This window comes from Carya illinoinensis, chromosome 16 (assembly GCF_018687715.1).
Source record: "Carya illinoinensis cultivar Pawnee chromosome 16, C.illinoinensisPawnee_v1, whole genome shotgun sequence".
NCBI classification, from domain to species: Eukaryota; Viridiplantae; Streptophyta; class Magnoliopsida; order Fagales; family Juglandaceae; genus Carya; species Carya illinoinensis.
Window position 1 is genome coordinate 28,168,909 of NC_056767.1, and position 757 is coordinate 28,169,665.

Sequence of the window (757 nt, forward strand, 5' to 3'; positions counted from 1 at the left end):
GATACCTTACTGGGTGGACTGGACCAAAAGGAAAGAGAATTCATTTTGCTGCTCATGCTGCAATTACAACTAATGATGTTTGTAAACAAAACAGTAATGAGTCTCACATGGTTTCTTTGACTTCTGAAGATTTCAATAAGCTGCTAGCTATTGCCAATTCCTCTCAGTCATCTCAAATCCCATCAAACACCCAGAATCTATCATCTTGCAACCTTTTACTTCCTCTCAATTTTCTGGTAATTCTTCTTGCAATTCAGTTTCTACCATTGCAAAATCTAATTGTTCTTGGATATTAGACACTGGTGCAACAGATCACATGATCAGTTCACCCTCATTCTATTGCTTTCCTCCTAAACAAATAAATATATCTGTCAATTTACCCAATGGACAAGTTATACCAGCAACACACATAGGAACAATTTGCATTTCTACCAATCTTTTCTTGCAAAATGTCTTATGTGTACCATCCTTTACCTTTAACCTTTTGTCTATTTCTAAGCTAACCAAAGATTCTAATATTTCTTTGTCTTTCTTTCGTACTCATTGCCTTTTACAGGTCCAACCAATGAAGAAGATGATTGGGATTGCATTTGAGAAACAAGGCTTATATTACTTCAATTCTACCTCTGAAAATTCTAAAGCTAATCCACCTCATTTTTCTGCTACATCTCAAAAATCATTGGACTTATGGCATTACAAATTAGGCCATGTATCTCTTTCTAGACTTTCTTCTCTTAAACATCTTGATTCTTCTATC